The sequence below is a fragment of the Eptatretus burgeri genome, chromosome 5 (genome assembly GCF_056783735.1).
Source record: "Eptatretus burgeri isolate ZD-2024b chromosome 5, Ebu_testis_v1, whole genome shotgun sequence".
NCBI classification, from domain to species: Eukaryota; Metazoa; Chordata; class Myxini; order Myxiniformes; family Myxinidae; genus Eptatretus; species Eptatretus burgeri.
The window spans coordinates 74,650,296-74,669,474 of record NC_140965.1 but is presented as its reverse complement, the minus strand read 5'-3'; the positions used below and the strand labels follow the sequence as shown (position 1 = coordinate 74,669,474).

Here is a 19,179-nt window from a genome sequence, read left to right as displayed (position 1 = left end):
TGTGTGTGTGTGTGTGTCCTCCATAACTCCAAAACCATGAAACCTAGCAGCCTGAAACTTTGCATACAGACTAAGAAAACTCCAAGGAAGTGCAAGAGTGAAAATTGGGTGTTTAGGTTACTTAAAACATCCCTTTTGAAGATAATTAACGGCCTTATTAAATTATATCCTTTATCAGGAGCATCCTCGGTTACCGCTCTCCATGGGAGCATCCTCCTATGGATTTCATGGATAAAATCCCATGGATCCCACGGATTCAATCCTCCCATGGATAAAGGATTTAATTATGTCCTTTATAAGGAGCATCCTCGGTCACCGCTCTCTATGGGGTCTGAAGCCGCCATGTTTTTTTGGCCTGATCAACCATGCCTTGACTTGGAACAGGCCACAACGATTTCTTCACGATAAAGTTTAGTTTTACACTTTCCACACTCATATTATTGAATACCTGTTCATCGTAGCTACGAATTGTTGTGTACATCGCTTTTGTAAGTCCTGCAGTTTTTCAAATTAGGAGCTTGGAGCGATTTCATGCATTATACGATACGATTTTCCACGATCTACTCTCACGGCCTAATTAAAGTATATCATCCAAATATTATTTCGGTTTTGAGGATCGCATATCGTCCGGACTAAATATATGTCGAAATCGGGAGTGAAATCTGATAATTTAATCGAAATAACGAGTCTTATAACTAAGGCGATGTACCTATTTACTTTTAGCAAGCAAGGCAATGTTCCCTCCTCCAAACATACACAAGAAAATGTGAAATTTCTAAAGCATTAAACTTACCTTTTTCTCTTGTTTGGAGAATTATATGAAGTAAACAAAAGATTAAGAATATGCCAAAATTAATCAGCTTCATTGAGTGGTATGATCTGTTTCCTGCAGAGTCTGTGAGCGTCAGCTGCAGCTGGATAGAGACGTGTCTCATTTTCCTGACACTGATCCTGCTCACCAGATTCTCTCAGCGAGGGAACCTCGTGAGTGGAGGAGACCAATGGGCCGACCGCGTTCCTCATGGTTGCAGCAGGTTAATCAGCATCTCAAGGAGATGGGGATGGGCCAAGCATCTGCCTGGGGGATGGCCAGACGGAGGCCCCTGGAGTACTGGCCGAAAGTGGATGCAGCAACACGCTGCTCCGGCGCATGCTCCCATACCTGACCTGACCTGACTAGTGTGTGTGGGTGTGTTGTTCATAAAGTAGAAACATTATCTCTGCTAACTTGCCTACCCCCACCTCTCTCTCTTTTTGTCCCATCCTTGCCCTTCCCCCTCCCAATGCATTGCAATACCCTCCTCCCACACCTCTCTCACTCTTCCCTCCTCTGTCTCTCTCTCTCTCTGTCTCTCTGTCTGTCTGCCTGTCTCTCTCTCTCTCTCTCTCTCTCTCTCTCTCTGGACATATCCAGATGGTGGTTAGGTGTTTGTCTCCGGATGTGTCCGGATGGGAGTTTTTCTCTTGACCACTTGACTCTGGTTGCATCCGGGCGATGTTTGTCTCCAGATGCGTCCTGGCGGTGTTTGTCTCTGGACGTGTCTGGGGGGTGATTGTTTCTGGATAGCTCGGCTCCAGATGTATCTGGATGGGAGTTTGTCTCCGGATGGGAGTTTGTCTCTGGGTGTGAGTTTGTCCCTGGACGTGTCCGGAGGGGAGTTTGGCTCCAGGCAGGAGTTTGTATCCGGACGCGTCCGGATGTGAGTTTGTCTTCGGATGTGTCCAAGCAGTGTTTATGTCTGGATGGCTTGGCTCTGGATGCGTCAGGTGGGCCTTGTCTCCGGATGTGTCTGGGCGGTGTTTGTCTCCGGGCCGTGTTTATCGTATGACCGGTAGAAAATGGAATTCAGATTTTTGTTTCCATCTTCACTGTTATTCTATGCAGTATCATTTCAATGAGACAGTATGAATCGTAATTAATGCTCTACTATACATCTGCCTTCCCTTCCTCTCATCTCACACTGTCTTCCCTTCCCCCACTTCTCCTCACTTCCCCACCCCTCCTCACTCCCCCTCCCTCCCCTCTCCTTTCCCCACCACCTCTTCACTCTCTCCTCCCCCTCTTTTTGTCCCTCCTCCTTCAGTATTCCCATCAGTGAAGCGACAGATGGAATTTGGTAGTCATAAATAAACATAGGAGCAATACCCCTGGGCACTCACATGGTAGTGGCTGGATAAGATAACCAGGGAACCACTGGTAGGCATGGATGACCCACAAAATATGCTACAGAGAAGAAAGCAAATACAGAACCTATCGATTTTTTTTAATGGTGTGAACAATATTTGGTACACAGTGGGTGATGAAGGTTGTGGTCAAGTTCCATCAAAATTGTGTGTGCAGTTTCGGAGAAGAAAGCAAATTTAATCTCACAAAGTGTGTGGTGTTCTAACATCTGTGGTCTCTATTCTAACCTAACAGATATCTCACACTCTCTATCAGTGCACTCATCACCACAAACATGTTCCTTCCTTCCTCTCAGCACACCTCCTCTCTTCCCAACCCCTCAAATCTTGTACCTCCCCCTGCCTGATCCCTTCTTCACAATACCTCGACTCAGTCTCATCCTTCCCCTCTCCCCACTTCTCCCATCGCTCTCCTGCACCTTGGCCATGGCTCTCATCGTCTCCCCTCCCTCTCAAAACAATCTTCACACTCTTCCACCTCCAAGCTTCCCTCTCACCTTTCTCAAAAAGTCCCCCCTAACCTTCTCTCTCAACTCACCCCCCTCACCTCACCCTTCTCCCTCAACTCTTCCCTCTCACCATTCTTCAGCAATCTTCTCCCTCACTTCCCCTTCCCAAAGCTGCCCCCTCACATCCACAAAGTGCCTCCTTCCCCCCCCCTCTCTCTTCCATCTCATCACTCCACCTCCTCCAATCTTCAACTGCCCTCTGCCCCCTCTCTTATTACTCCCCACTGTACCCCCAACCAATCACCACTGAGCCTTTTCTCCTCCTCATCCAGCCCTCTCCCCAAGCTCTTCTGCAATCCCCCAGACTCTTTCAATAACCCTCCTCACCTTCCACCCTCCTCCCTCATCCTCTCTCCCCTCCTCTTCCCTGTACCCAAAACCTCCTCTCCTCCACATTCCTTAAAAGTGTGGACCTCAAACAACTGAGACCTTCACTCAAACCTTACAGATCTTTCCATACAGGTTGCCACTGACAAACCAGATGTAATATTCTCAACAGAAACTTTCCTCCTTCAAGACATCTCTGACTCCCTCGTGTGTGGTTACTCCTTATTGTGTGGTTCCCTGGTTACTCCCTACTCTGGTATGACAGACCTGAGCCGTATCCCGGTGGAGGGGTTGCTCTTTTAATCAAAGACTCGATTCCTCACTCACCATGCACTGCCCTCTCTCCCCCACAACCCCAGGAATACCATTGGCTTCGGCTTCCCCTCCACTTCCACCTCATGTTTCTATGTGTGTTGTACCATCCACCAAACGGTGATGGCACCATTTAGATCGCACTCTCGGAAAACATGGACCGACTTCTATCCTCTCATCCCCTCTCTATCTTCCTCATATGTGGTGACTTAAATTGTCATCATGCCAGTTGGCTGGGTATGGGTACCTTTCTCACCTGTCATGGAACTTCAGCAAAAGACTCATGTGACTCACTGGGACTGATACAATCTGTCACCTTCCCAACCCAGATGTCAACCAACGGGAGTCCATCTCTTCTGGATCTTTTTTTGACCAATTTCCCTGAAAATATCTGCTGTTCTTCCTCCTCGCCAATCGGTTCATCTGACCACATACTTGTCAAAGTAGACATCTCTCTGGCTGTTATCAAAGAACCACCTCAGCACCGTAGAGTCTGGCATTGCTCTCAGGCCGACTGGCAGGGACTTCAAACAGCCATCAAACTTCAAGACTGGTCTCCCATCTCTACTACCTTGGACATAAACTCATCCTGGGAATTCTTACAAAGAAACTTGCTCTCTCTCATGCACACATTTATCCCATCTCGTCTTAAGTTGTCCTACCCTTCCTCCTGCCCATGGTACACTGAAGCTTGTGCCGAAACAGTTGTCATGAAAATAAACTTGCCTTTTCCTCATGGAAGGCTAATCCAACTGAAGGCAATCTCAGTTCCTTCCACAAAGCTCAGAACAAGCGTGTGTCTACCCTCAGGAGAGCCAGAAAACAACATCTTTCCAATCTCAAGTCTGAACTCAAACCTGTCTCCCTCCTCCAAATCCTGGTGGTGTCTCATTAAGTCTGTTTGTGGTGTAGGTTCCCCCCTCCATCTCCTCCCTTACCTCAAATGACGACACAGCTGACACTGCACATGAAAAGGCTGAATGCCTAAACTCCGTGTTTGCTTCTAAATCTTGTGTCCGAAACCCATTTCTTTCTGTACCCACCTTACCCAGTTGCACCCGACTGTCCCTCGACTCTGCGTCCTTTTCTTCTGATAAGATGGAGAGTTTGCTGTCAAACCTCGACTCAGAATCTGCAACCGGTCCAGACGGCTTCAGCACACATGGCCTAAAAACCTGCTCTGCTGCTCATGCTTGCCCTCTCTCTGTTCTATTCACCCTCTCATTTGCTCAAGGTCACCTTCCATCTGCTTGGAAATCAGCAAACATTACTGTTCTGCATAACAAAGGTGCAACAATAGATTCCTGCAACTACAGACCAATCAGCCTTTTCCCAATTATCAGCAAGGTTATGGAATCCATCATTACTTCAGACATTAAATCCTTTCTCTTCTCTAATGGCTTGATTTCCGATCATCAACTTGGATTCAGACCAGGTCACTCTACCCTGGATATTCTGCTTCTGCTCTCCCAACAATGGTTGGGGATCCTCAATGCCAGACATGAAATCAGAGACATCTCCCGAGACATATCGCTTGCCTTCGATATGGTCTGGCACCCTGCCCTGCTCACCAAACTCTCTTCCTATGGTATCCAAGGACATCTCCAATCATGGCTCGCAGACTTCCTCTCGTGTCGCAGCCAATGCGTGATCCTAAATGGAGTTCTCTCATCCCCCCTTCCTGTCCAGGCTGGAGTTCCTCAAGGCAGCATTCTGGGCCCTGTCCTGTTTCTCGTTTTCATCATTGATTTCTCCGACTCTCTGGATAATCCTCTTTATCTCTTTGTTGATGACTTCACCCTCTGCCGTATCATTTGTCATCCCTCAGATCGGCATGCAGTAACCTCTTCACTCTCTGCAGATTTGGATGAAATTACAAGCTCTTCCAATGCATAGAACATGTCTTACAACCCTGACAAATCACACACTCTCACTATGTCTCTCCGAAAGGACCGTCTGGAACCCCCTCCCACCCACCCTCATCTACTTTCTTTACAATCCTCTTGAAGAAGCCCTTTCATTCAAGCAAGCTTCCTGATCTCACTATCTGCCATGATCTTTCCTGGGAAAGCCAAATTTGCAGGATGGCCTCCAAAGCCAGTCGCCGACTGGGCATCCTCCATCGTACAAAGTCCTTCCTTGGCACACCTGAGCTCCTGAACATATACAAAGCTTTCGTCTGCAGCCTGATGGAGTACTGCTCTCCCCTCTGGGCTAGTGCTCCCGCTTCTCACCTTTCTTGGCTTCATGCTGTGGAAAGCAAGGCATTTATGTTCATTGGTATCTCCCACGATGAGGCTGAGCCTTTGGGCCTCTCACTCTCTCACCACGGGCAGGTCGGTGGTCTTTCTGTCTTCTGCTATCTCCTCTCTGTCCTTGCCCCCTCTGCTCTGTCTGAGATATGTCCCCCCCCCCTCATATTTCCACAAAGTGCTCAAGGTCTGCCAGCATACCCGCTTATGGTGAAACTACCAAAATCAAGAATCACTGCTCACCTTCACGCTTTCATTCCTCTTTTTTCCTGCCTTTGGAACAAACTCCCACTCTCTCTTCAATCCCACTCTTACCTCCAGATCCTCAAAACAGCTCTTCACCACCATCTCTTATCTTCCCCCATCCAAAACCATGATCTTTTCTACCCCTGTTAATCCACCCAAAACCCACCTCCTTTAAATTCCCTGCTTTCCTTCCTGAAAGCCCCTGTCGTGTAAGGACCTGAAAGTCCCTGTGGTGTCAATCTTGTTTACCCTGTGTACCCCTCCCTATCCCCTCTCCCTTCCACAGATCTCCTCATGTCTCTGTTCTCCACTGTTTTTTCCTACCCTCCCCCACCACTCTTGTCTCCTGCTCCCCTTATTGTGCATTCTGTGTGTTTGCTCTCATACGAGCCTCGATAGTGTATACAAAAAAAAACATATTTTGGGGGTAACCCCTCCTCATAACCCTTTACTCCCCGATTTTTCTCATGTCATGAACAAATTTTGGTACATCACAAGATCACGGGTGATGAAGGTTGTGGTCAAGTTTCATCGGAATTGTGTGTGTAGTTTCTGAGAAGAAAGAAAATACCTCTTTGGGGGCGGGGGGCAAACCCCCCTCCTCCGTAACCCCCCCGCCCCAGACCCCGGTTTTTTTGTTTTTGTTTTTTATGCCGTGAACAAACTTTGGTACATCTTGTGTGATGAAGGTTGTGGTCAAGTTTCATCAGAATTGCTTGTGTAGCTTCTGAGAAGAAGGCAAATACCTATTTTGGGGTCAATCCCCTTCGACCCCCTTAGGGCCCAATTTTTTTTTCAATGCCATGAACAAACTTTGGTACATACACGGTGATGAATGTATTTGTGGACGGATGGACTGATGGACAGATGAAGCGCCATCCCATAAGCTCTCCAGAACTACATTCCAGTTGAGCTGAACGTAGCGGCAATACCCCTGGGCACTCACCTGGTAGAATAATGATATTGAGGAGGAAGTCAACGTGGGATGGAATCAGTAAAATGTACCTACTAATGAACCATTGCTATCGCAAGTACCTATTTTGGGGAGCCACCCCCCACCTACTTAAATCCTGATTTTTTTTATCTCGTGAGCAAACTTTGGTACATCACGGGTGATGAAGGTTGTGGTGAAGCTTCATCAAAATCGTATATGTAGTTTCAGAGAAGAAGTTTCAAGTATTTGTGGACAGACCGACGAACGGACGGAAGAACAACACAACATCCCATAAACTCCCCTGAACTGCTTTCCAGGTGAGCTAAAAATGGACCGAAATACAACAATGCAGGAGATAGACAATGAAGCATCTTACACATATATTGGAGTGGAAGAGAGGCACCAAATGTGTCATTAAAAACACGCAAAACAATTACCAAAGAATACTTACGTCGAATGAGGCTGATCCTGAAAGCATACCTCTCCCCGAGAAACAAAATCAAAGCTATAAACCAACCAGCAGTACCAGTGTTCCAATACAGTTGCAGAATAGTAAACTGGCCACAAGCAGAAATGACAAAACTGGAAATCAAAACAAGGAAACTCCTCACTATCCACAAAATGTTCTCCAAAAATCAGTGCATCCCAAGAATGTACCTGCCGAGGAAAGAAGGAGGTGGCTGCCTAATGGAACTCAAATGCACGGAACAACGACTGCAGGATTAGCAGATTACGTAAAAAGTTCAACAGACTATCAAATACAATTTGTATACAAGCAGGAACACAACAAGCAAGAAAAGGTATCCTCACTCACCTTGCAAAAAACTTCCAAAAATAGATGCGGATAGTAGATGTCACGCTCCAAACTGAAACGGCAACAAATACAGTCCCAACAATTGCAAAAAAAAAGACAAAAGAAAAATACAAGATGAAATTTCAACAGATATATAGTGACAACAGGGAGAAAGACAAAATAGCAGAGAAATATAAAAGAAAGAGTTTAGCAGATTGGGAATAGACAACGGAGGATCACTGGAATGGTTAAGAAGAGGTCAGCTCAATTAGGAGGGAGAATGAATCACTATAAATGCCAAAGATCAAGGACACGACACAAATGGCTTTAAAAAAAAAAAAACAGACAAAGGCAGGCCTGAGCCAATCGGACAAGTGTAGATTCTGCAAGGTCGGCACAGAAATCACGAGTCGCCTCTTATCAGGATGTAAAAACTCATGTCAGAACAGATGTACACACAAACGCACAACAAGGTATGCACAATAATCCACTGGCACATCCTAATAAATTTCAATATCCCAGTTCCAGAAAAGTCATGAAAACATGAACCAAAAGCAATCATTGAAAACAAGGAAATAATGCTCACGTACGACCTGATGATCCCATCCAGGGTGAACAACGAAAACAAAGCACTGTGACCGGATATAGGACTCAGGTACAAAAAGGAAAAGAAGGCATTGTTAATTTAGGTTTCAGTACCCAGTGATTTTGGTCTAAATAATGCAGAAATCAAAAAAATGACCAAATAGCAAGACCTCGAGAATGAAGTGAAAACATCGTGGAAGCTGAAGAGCACTGAAATTGGACCAGTGATAATAATTGGAGCAATGAGAATGACAAAGAAGAACCTCACAAAGTTCCAACAAACCATCCCTGGGAACATCACCACAAACAAACTGCAGTTGGAGGCTGTCTGTCTGGGGCTCAGTGATGATCCTGAAAAGAGTGCTCAGAACAAAATTCTGAGAACAACACAACTTCACAATTTAGGCCATGAATCATTGAATCACGTTAGATGGTTGTCAAGTCAGGTTCGATCTGTGACCTGCTACAGGTACCATGTGAACCTGTACTAATCAGTTCCATGGTCGGGTTGGCGGCGACTAAACCGTCTCCCCCACCAGGTTTTCTGGTGAGGAGGGTGTTTGGATATGGACACCCAGCAGGATAAAAAAACAAAACCTGTCAAAGGGCAGAGGAGCTCCTTGTGAGCCAACGGCCATCCATATCTAGTGCCCAACTGTGTCTGCGGACGTCCTCCTGCAGTTGGGTTACTTTTTATGAGGAGGTTGGTGGCAGGATTTGTACTCCGGCCACCGTAGAACCCTTCATTCCGCAAAACACAAAAACGCAAAAAAAATCTGAAAACCCACTAAGTGGGAGTACCTCCTGTGCAGCTTCCCTTCGCAGGGCAGCTCACCGGATGACGGGATTGGGGAAAAGCCTTCGGGACCCCCAATCTTTGATGAAAGGAGGGAAACCACGGGGTAACATCCCTGGGTCAGATTGCGGGAGAGTGTGTCGGAGTGGTGCTGAGGTGTCGTCCACCAGACGGCGGTCTCCTTGGGTTAACCTGAGGAGGTCCCTTTGGGTGGGTGCCTGGAATGTCCAATCCCAAAGAGAGGATGATCACCTGTCTCTGTTATCATCTGAGCTCAAGCGTTTGGACATAGGTATTGCAGCACTCTCTGAGGTTTGGAGACCGGATTGCGGCGAGATAATGGCTGGTGGTTCCACCTACTATTGGTCTGGTCGCTCTGATGGTTACCATACCCAAGGAGTTGCTGTAGCTGTGTCCAATAAGCTGACTGCAATGATAATTGAGGTAACACTGGTCAACCAGAGTATTATGAGACAAAGGATTCGTCACTCCTTAGGTGTCATTTCCCTGCTCTCTGCCTATGCTCCGACTGAGGCGAGTGACCTCACCGTGAAGAACACATTCAACACCACGCTCGAGTCTGTGGTTGATCAGTGCCCCAGACGAGATACACTTTTAGTCTTGGGGGATTTCAATGCATCGACTGGAACTGATAGGGATGGTTACGAGACATGTGTTGGTCCCCTTGGGTCAGGAACTATGAACCAGAATATCACTAAGTTCCTTGACTTTGCAAGAAGTCATGGACTTAGGGTGGCTGGTTCATGGTTTCAGTGCCCACAAGCATATCGCTGGACTTGGTATTCCAACGCTGGCGGTGTGGCAAAGGAGATTGACCATGTCCATGCTGACGGTCGCTGGAGGATGATCCATAACTGAAGGGTCAACTGGAGTGCTCAGTTCCTCAATACTCACCACCGGCTTGTTGTAGCAACTCTAAAGCTGCACCTTAAATCCTGGAGAATGGTACCATCCCAGCCAAGGCTGGATGTTGGCAAGCTCAAGGATGAGAGAGTAGCTGAGGAGTTTGCGAATAGGCTGAGTGGACTTTTGGGGTGTTTGGGTGCTTTGGGGGGTCCTGAAGAGTTGTGTAGTGCCTTCAAGACCACCGTCCTTGATGTTGCCAGTGGATGTCTTGGAACTCACTGCAGGGCAGAGAAGAATTTTGTCTCTCAAGGGACACTGGATACCATTGACCAGAGTCGCAGGGCCAGGCTGAATGGCATAGCTGAGCTGTTCATGGAGCTGAGGCATAAAACTGTATGTGCACTAAGGGTGGACAAGGAGGCCTATGTGCGAGGAATCTGTGAGGGGGTGGAGCATCACCTGTGGACAGGTGATTCTCGTCCCACTTACAGGGGAATTCATGCGTTGCGTTCATCCAAGCCCATCCCTTGGAGCACTGCAGTTAGAGCAGAGAGTGGTAGGCTCTTGACAGAGGAGTCTGAAATGAAGGCCCGCTGGGCCGGTTACTTTGAGCAGTTGTACTAGGCTGATCCCCCAGCTGTCGAGTTGGACGTCAAGGGTGTTACAATCCCTGTTGTTGACCCTCCAATCAACTGTGGTCTACCTTCACTTGTGGAAACACAGGCTGCGTTGAACCGTTTGAAACGTGGTAAAGCTCCAGGGATCTGTGGCATCCATGCTGAACTTCTCAAGGCTGGTGGAAATGCTGCACTCGTGTCGTTGCATGCAGTTTTGTGCTCTGCCTGGAACACAGGCATCATCCCAACTCATTGGAAGAGGGGCCTTGTTGTCCCTCTCTGGAAAGGGAAGGGTGATCGCCAAGACTGCAACAACTACCGAGGGGTGACGCTGCTCTCAGTGCCGGGCAAGGTCTTTGCTCGGATAATTCTTGATAGGGTTCGCCACCATCTGCTTGAACACCAGTGTCCAGAGCAGTCAGGCTTTACACCAAAGAGGTCAACGATTGACCGTATCCTTGCTCTTCGTGTCCTCACCGAACGCAGACGAGAGTTTTGGCAGGGGCTGCTTGCAGCCTATGTTGATCTCTGTAAAGTGTTCGATTCAGTGAATCGGGATGTCCTCTGGAGGATTCTTGGTCTTCGTGGGGTGCCACCGAAACTGATCGATCTGATGTCTGAACTCTACTCCGGTACTGAGAGTGCTGTGAAGTGTGGTGGTACCATCTCTGACTTATTTCCAGTTGTTACTGGAGTTCGTCAGGGATGTGTACTTGCCCCCACACTTTTCAGCACTTGTATGGACTGGATTTTAGGGAGGATGTCGGAAAGATCAAGCTGCGCTGCATCGTTTGGGAATGCCAAGATCTCGGACCTTGATTTCGCAGATGATGCAGTCATCTTTCCGGAGACTTTAGATATCCTTTTGGGGGCCCTCGGGGTGCTGAATGAGGAGTCGGAGCCGTTGGGATTACGGGTTTCTTGGGTCAAAACTAAGATCCAGGCTTTCGGTGACATCTTGGATGCTGCTGTCCTGTCTGTGTCTGTTTGTGGTGAGGATGTTGAGGTCGTGGAGAGATTCACTTACCTTGGCAGTGATATTCATGTCTCTGCTGGCTGTGAGTCAGAGGTTAATAGACGTCTGGGTCGGGCCTGGGGAGTCATGGATTCACTGGATCATGAGGTGTGGAGCTGCCGGTACCTGTGCGAGAGGACGAAAGTCCGAGTCTTCAGGTCCTTGGTACTTCCAGTCTTGCTCTATGGGTGCGAGACTTGGAATCTGACCAAGGATCTGAGATGGAGACTTAATTCCTTTGGTACCAGGTCTCTTCGGAGAATCCTTGGCTATCGCTGGTCGGAGTTTCTGTCCAACGAGCGGTTGCTGAGAGAGACTCGGATGAGATTTGTTACCTGCATAGTCCGTGAGCGTCAGCTGCGGCTGTATGGACATGTGGCTCGTTTTCCTAACTCTGATCCTGCTCACCAGATTCTCTCAGCGAGGGAGTCTCGTGAGTGGAGGAGGTCAGTGGGCCGACCACGTACCTCGTGGTTGCAGCAGGTTGACCAGCATCTCAAGGAGATGGGGAAGGGCCTGGCATCTGCCTGGGGGATGGCCAGACGGAGGCCCCTGGAGTACCGGCGGAAAGTGGACGCAGCGACGTGCTGTTCTGGCACATGCTCCCATACCTGACCTGGCCTGACCTGACCTGATCATTGAATCACGATCATTCACTGAAACGAAGATGGATATACTTCGAGTCCTGAGAGGACTTGACTTCACATTCTGAAAGCCGAATTATGGAGATAACAATCAACGACACACACACACACACACACACACACACACACACACACACACACACACACACACACACACACACACACACACACACACACACACACACACACACACACACACACACACACACACACACACACACACACACACACACACACACACACACACCTCTTATAGTATAGATATTGGAATACGTTTCCAGCTGTAGTTGTTCAGTCCTTTCAATATTTCCACGTTTACGTTACGTTTATTTGGGCCACGTCATATCGGCCATGGCAGTAAAGTTCGCGGTTGTATCATATTGTCTTTTTGACACTTTTTTGGGAATTGTTGATTAGGTTCCTCTTTTTATCTGACTGTTAAGTATTTTATTTATTTATTTATTTAGATTCAAACTTTAAGTGCAAATATTTTATTGTTGTTTTTTTAAGCGCTGTTCCTTATTTATTTATCTCTTTATTTATTTATTTTGGGAAAGACAAAACGAGGAACTTACGTCGGCACATGGTTTGTTATCTTCCTCCAGCGTGTATGTTCTGCTGTTATGCTCGCTATTATTCATGTTATGTACGCGTGTGAGTCGTATGGTGTGTGTTAAACATGAATATTTAACTCGCTACGCATATCATGTTTGCTTGCGTGCTCCAGCCGGGGTATGTTCAGTTCCCAAGCAGCGAGCTCGCGCTTGCCTCGCAGAGCCGTTTGTTCTCAACGGTTTCACATCGAGTGCCGAAACCATTTGGCGAGAGCTTGACACGGAACTTGGAAACTGAACACACGCCCTGTTCGCGAGTTTGAGTTGGGTATACCACGCAAGCGACGTGGGTAAAATCACCTTTTCTTTACACGTCCTTTCAGATTTCCCTCATGTTTCTCGACAACCCCTGGTCCGATCGAATTGAAACTTGCCAGGTATATTGCTGGGGCCCTGAGTATTTGTCTTTTCACGGTTTGATAATATGGAATAGGCAAAGCCTAGAAGCGAACGTAGAATTCTTCTTGCATTCGCTTCTGACTTTACCTATTACCTCAACATGACCTTCACAACGACAACTACACCGCCAAGAACAGGATCTCATCTGGAAAAATAAATATTACCTCAACATGACCTTCACAACGACAACTACACCGCCTAGAACAGGATCTCATCTGGAAAAATAAATATTACCTCAACATTACCTTCACAACAACTACACCGTCTAGAACAGGATCTCATCTAAAAAAATAAATATTACCTCAACATTACCTTCACAACGACAACTACACCGCCTAGAACAGGATCTCATCTGGAAAAATAAATATTACCTCAACATTACCTTCACAACGACAACTACACCGCCTAGAACAGGATCTCATCTGGAAAAATAAATATTACCTCAACATTTCCTTCACAACAACAACACCGCCAAGAACAGGATCTCATCTAAAAAAAAAATATTACCTCAAGATTACCTTCACAACGACAACGACACTGCCGAGAACAGGATCTCATCTGGAAAAATAAATATTACCTCAACATTACCTTCACAACGACAACTACACCGCCTAGAACAGGATTTCATCTAAAAAAATTAATATTACCTCAACATTACCTTCACAACGACAACTGCACCGCCAAGAACAGGGTCTCATCTAAAAAAATAAATATTACCTCAAGATTACCTTCACAACGACAACGACACTGCCGAGAACAGGATCTCATCTAAAAAATAAATATTACCTCAACATTACCTTCACAACGACAACTACACCGCCTAGAACAGGATCTCATCGAAAAGAATTAATACTCGATTGAACATAGAATTCTTCTTACATTCGCTTCTGACTTTACCTATAACTTGTTCACAACTGTATACGCAATTTCCGGTTACTTCGGCCTGGATTCGGGATCAGCGATCAAATAATGTAAATCACGGTTAAAAAATATTTTTTGATGATGCGGGAAATATCTTCATTAAAATCAATGGAGGAAATATACACCATGTCTGATATTTGGGTGTTTCATGCCTCCGACGATGCCTTGATCTCCCGGCATGCATCATTCCCCATGACAACAACCGGAAACAAAAAAACCGGAAACAAAAAAAAAACCAGAAGCAAAAAAAAAACGGAAGCAAAAGGGTCATAGGCAACGACACCGATTCCAAATTGCCATGGTATTGTGTTGTTGTTTCCTATTCTCTCATGTGCACGCGTTAAGTAATATTCACAAGATATAAATAAAACCCAATCGTGTTTATACACCGCACAGCGTTTAAAAACAACCGGAAGCAAAAGGGTCATAGCCGACGACACGGATTCCAAATTGCCAGGAGGTATTGTGTTGTTTCCTATTCTCTCATGTGCACGCGTTAAGTATGAAGCTCACTGCGTTCGCTATTAATCGGACAAGTGGTTCCCAAGTTATGGCCATTTATTTACCAAAACCAATGACAGGACACGGTGCTATGATGTCACAGTTCTTCTTTTTTTTTTCTTTTTTTTGCATGTACGGCCACGCACGTACAGGCGCGTACTAGGATATTAAATGTTACGGCCGATCATTTATTACACCTAACCGCGATTATAAGAACGGGGCACTGACGAAATTGTTTTGCATGTGGAATTTTTTTTATTTTTTTTATTTTTAATCGATTTGCTAAATTTCCCTCCACAAAGGTCAAATCGTCGAATGTGTTCGGAATCGTGGTATTTGAGTTTTATTCGAGAAGCATTAAAAGCTGTGGTAATCTTTGAGAGAATGTGCTGCTTTTCCACGACACTGATAGTTTTCATGTTACATACCTGTTACATGTTACATGTTACAGAGAATCATGTTACATATTCTAGGTTTGATGTCCGACACGACTATAAACTGTTTGATTGGTGCTTCACAGGAATTGCAGGCAACATGTTGCATCACGATGCGCGCTATGAATCGGTTGAACGTTAAGCTGGCTGATCCGTTTGCTGTTTTCCCACAATAACTCGGCGAGTTGTCGCTTGGTTCGACGAACTCCAACCTTCTGGACAAATCTGCTTCAGCCGAACGGCAGGCCGAGCCAGCCTGCCCGTGAAAGACTTGTACCAAAAACTTCTCCCGGTTGACCCCACGAGCTGCTGGGATTTGTTGGGGCCGTTGAAGAAGACGTGGGGTCGGTGTCTTATACAAATACCGCCCGGAGACTTCTTTGTGTTTTTTTTCGCAGTTGGAACTGCTGTTGAGCTCGATTCCGCTTTTCATCTTTTGAGGTTAAGAGTTTGGTCGAGCGTGTCACATTTTAGCTTTCAAACGTGAGCGGGAATTAAATTAATTGAATGAAGTTACAAACACCGCCGGTGTAAAGACTTCAAGCTACCCCCCTTTCAAGTTACCTCCCGGTAATCTGAAATCGATTTCAAGTTACTTCCCCCCTCCCCCGGGGGGTAGCCTGAACCCGATTTCATATTACCCCCGCACTTTGACGTTACCCCCCTCCCTGATTTAGCTGAAATGATAAATTCTTATGTCCACAACTCATGATACGTTTATTGAATGGAACACGTAAAACATACAGGATTGAAAGCTCGTCTCAAAGTCTGGAAACATAAAAAATGTAACAAAAATGTTAATTTAATTAAAACCACTCATACACTTGTTCAAAGTGCATGACTAACCCTAACCCTAACAGTTTTGGGTGTATAGAGGAGTCCAATTTGTGAAGGAAAAATAGATATCTGGGCAAGGAGTTGTGTGGTGGCCTGACTTTTGTGGCTTCAGATATCCCCACCTTCCATAAGTGGTCATGTGTAAGCTGTTTTCATTGCCTTTCTTGTACATTGATTTTATTGCGTTGTTACCATAATTGTAAATTTAGTCCGAGTTGGTTAAAAAGATATACCAGTATGTCTATTTGGATCAACTATATCGATGAAGGATTTCATAAAAATATGGCAAAAACTATAACTGTATGAGAAATACTGATTTCAATTAATAACAATATTAAAATAAAATCATTCATAATAAAATCAAAATTCATTGCAAACTCTTTCAAGGCGGTCACGTGGTCAATGATTTTTCCCTAATTAGTTTTCAATATCAATTAAATTACTATTTTTTTTGTAAATAAACATAAATAAATAAATGTTTGGGGGGGGGGGGTAATCTGAAATCGTAGGGGGTAGCTTGAAATCGATTTCACGCGATTTCAAGTTATCAGGGGGTAAGATGAAGGAGGGGGTAATTTGAAATCGCTACACCGGGAGAAGACTTCTCCGGACGAGAGGTCCGGACTTCTCCAGGTGGTGTTTGTAACTTTATTTAATTTCCGGGCATCTTCATGAGATTTAACTCGGGTCGGAACTGCCGAAGTTCTCTGGGCGGTGTTCGTAACTTTTATTTAATTTATTTAATTTCTGCTCACGTTTTGAAACTAAAATGCGATATGCTCCCCAAACTCTTAATTTTAAAATATTTTCGGCGGAATTGAGTTTAACAACAGTTACGACTGTTAAAAGAAGAAAAATAAATAAAAGCCTTCTCCAGGCGGTGTTTAGTTTGACCGAAGAAGTGTCGTACTCGTACCCTGATTCCATGTCTGGCATTGAGGATCTCCATCCATTGTTGAGAGAGCAGAGGCAGCATATCCAGGGTAAAGTGACCTGGTCTGAATCCAAATTGATGATCGGAAATCAAGCCATTGGAGAAGAGGAAGGATTTAATGTCTGAAGCAATGATGGATTCCATAACCTTGCTGATGATTGGGAGAAGGCTGATTAGTCTGTAGTTGCAGGGATCTGTTTTTGCATCTTTTTTATGCAGTGTGGTCATGTTTGCTGATCCATATTTCCAACAGTTTAGGAACTAGTCTATCCCTGGGTGGTTATCACCGGCCGAGCTTACCTTTCTCCATTCCTTCAATTCATTAGCTTTCCATCTTGATAGTTGAGGCGTCTCACCAGCTCCCACTTGAAGATATGAAATGGGTGGTTTTCCTACAGCTCCCCAACATGCAGATCAAATTGATCCAGGATATCTACAACATGTTCTCCATTTTTATCTGTATTGCTAGCAGAGTGCTCACCCTCTGGGTGGGTCGAGTTTGTGCATTACTTACTGAAAAAGTATAGTCTCTGCTTTGCAAGAAGACTCTGTATATGGTTAAGTGGTGTAACCTAAAAGGTTGTAGAATTTGAATGGTCTAAACTCTAAAGGGTACATTCCAACAGTCGTTAAGGTCTAAGGGGTCAAAATATCCCTTAGGCCTTAACTACTGTTGGAATGTACCCTTCAGATTATCTAGATTCTACAAAATCTCAAGAAAAAGGTCCAAATGGTCAAGTGTCCAAGCTGTCTATCATGTCTGATGTGTGTAAGGGGTCTCATTGGTGTTGAGGTCTAAATGTGTTGATGGGGTCTTCAAATGTCTAAGGAGTCTTGGGGATCTTAGGGGTGTAAAAGGGTCTTGGTATTAAGGATCTTAGTGGTCTTTAAAGGTCTTTAAGGGCTTCAAAGGTCTTAGGGGGCTTTGAGGGCCTTAAGGCTTGTGAGGGTCTTGGTGGTCTATTGGGTCTCAAGGAGTCTATAGGTATAGAGGTGTCGAAGGGATCTAAATGTCTAATGGCATCGAAAGAGTCTTAAAGGGTCTTCAATGTTCTCTAAGGGGTCTCAGCATTGTGAGGGTACAATGGTTTAAAAGGTATGTTTCAATAGCACATAATTACATGCCCAGATCGTCTCGTGGACAGGCCCTTGCTGCTCTTATGGTTGCCAGCGAGTGCACTGGAAGCAGCAGGGGAAAAGAGAGTGGTATCGAGATGTTGGAGAATTGTGTGTCCAGTCTGTGTGTCACCCAGAGAGCTCAGATGGCAGAGCACTGGTACAGTTTTCCAGAGGACCTGGGTTTGATTCCTGGTCTGGGCATATAATTTTTCCCACATAAATATACAATCTTTTATTTCCTGTTCATTTATAATTGGTACAGTGTTGTTAATTTGATTGGAATGATACTGTTTGGAATGAAAATATAGAGAGATTGAGTTTAAATGAGAATCAGGAAATAATGTGAGTGTTTCCACCGGTGATATTCGTGGATTCGGCATTTGTAGTTTTGCCATTTTTTGCCTAAGTCTTTCACAAACCGGAGGTCCAGCCCTCCCGTGCAAAGCACGGATACCTCGCAAATAAAATATATATATATATGGACAGCCTCACTGATGGACCGTGTTTTTTTGTTATTACTTCTGCCACCGAAGGTTGACGGAGGTTATGTTTTCACCCCTGTCTGTCTGTTTCTGTATGTGAGCAGGGCATCTCAAAACGTTATGGACGGATTCAGACGAAAGTTGGTGGATGAGTTGGTTAGGTGTTAAGAACAAGCCGATTAAATTTTAGTTCAGGCCGAAATCCAGATGCAGCTTATCAGTGGTTTACAAAACGTAAACTAATCAGCCTGGTGGAGGTATGCGCTCAACTGAGTGGCTGTTCCAGTTGTCACTGAAAAAATTGTTTATCTTTGCAGATCTCACTCGGTGATGAAATGAATAATCACATTTGTTTTTGTATTTATTTCTGTATTGCGATTTACACTCGTCTTCCAGTTTGGAATTTCTGATCCATGGTTTCTGTCTGGGTTTTCTCCTGATTTTTGTCGCTACTTTAGCCTTAACCCTGGATTTAACATTTTCATCCATTTGGGTTTTTATAACCTCCTACTTTGGACACCTTGCAAACAGCTTTATCATAGGAAATATTGTTTTGCTATAAACTGCTGGTTTTGTTTAACTTCAGAATTTAGCACAGCCCGTCCACAACTGGCACAGTACAGTTTCTCACTTTTACACAATTCAAATTCTTTATCTCCATTTCATTTGCAACATCATTGTTTCCCTCTGAAGGCCGGAGCAATATGTTCATTCTTTTGGTATTTATAGTATCTTAATGAAGATTGAATGTACTCATGCACAGAAAAAGCTCTATAATCCAGGAACACCCCATCAGGCAAAACAGGTTTTTGAAAAGCCAGCACCGTAGACATAATATCCACCTTGGTCCAACCCCA

The 19,179-nt window shown here is 45.2% G+C and overlaps 1 protein-coding gene across 3 annotated transcripts in view; it reads left to right on the top strand.

Annotated features, from left to right (window-relative positions):
- The first annotated feature begins 12,569 nt into the window (after positions 1–12,569).
- Positions 12,570–19,179, top strand: part of RNPC3 (RNA binding region (RNP1, RRM) containing 3) — a 65,326-nt gene continuing 58,716 nt past the window's right edge. For 2 of the 3 annotated variants that reach the window (XM_085882441.1, XM_085882439.1), the window contains exon 1: positions 12,570–12,667. The gene's annotated coding sequence lies outside the window, so the exon portion shown is untranslated. The other variant, XM_085882440.1, reaches the window with a different exon arrangement.